Source organism: Sinocyclocheilus rhinocerous, unplaced genomic scaffold (genome assembly GCF_001515625.1).
Source record: "Sinocyclocheilus rhinocerous isolate Xijiao unplaced genomic scaffold, SAMN03320098_v1.1 scaffold1717, whole genome shotgun sequence".
Classification (NCBI taxonomy): domain Eukaryota; kingdom Metazoa; phylum Chordata; class Actinopteri; order Cypriniformes; family Cyprinidae; genus Sinocyclocheilus; species Sinocyclocheilus rhinocerous.
In genome coordinates, this window is record NW_015660014.1 from 481,392 (window position 1) to 481,750 (window position 359).

General features: G+C 46.8%; 1 protein-coding gene across 1 annotated transcript in view; it reads right to left on the reverse strand.

Moving 5' to 3' along the window:
* LOC107724785 (cell division control protein 42 homolog) overlaps positions 1–359 on the reverse strand; it is an 8,672-nt gene that overhangs the window by 4,620 nt on the left and 3,693 nt on the right. The gene's annotated exons all lie outside the window — the stretch shown is intronic.

Sequence of the window (359 nt, forward strand, 5' to 3'; positions counted from 1 at the left end):
GTGTGTGTGTGTTCGTTCGCCTGATCGGGAAGTTGCAGTGACAGAAACGGTGACATTCCAGATAAAGTTTGAAAGGAGTAAAGCCTGTGTTAATGCTATTGAGTAGGCTAATATGGCCAAAGAAGATATTTTGTTTTATAAATATACGTTCATTTAAAAGCAGCCCATCAGCGTGTTATGTTACCGTTATCCGTTACGGCTCCGACGAGGTTTTGTTCCGTGCTCCACGCTGTGACAACTCACAAAAGACTATTTTTAGCCAAGCAGCGCGGAGAGCCGCTTCAGAAACATGCTGGCTGATAAACACAAGCACTGACTAGAGCGGCCGCGATCAGCTCCGGTTCCCGTGGAGCCGTAAC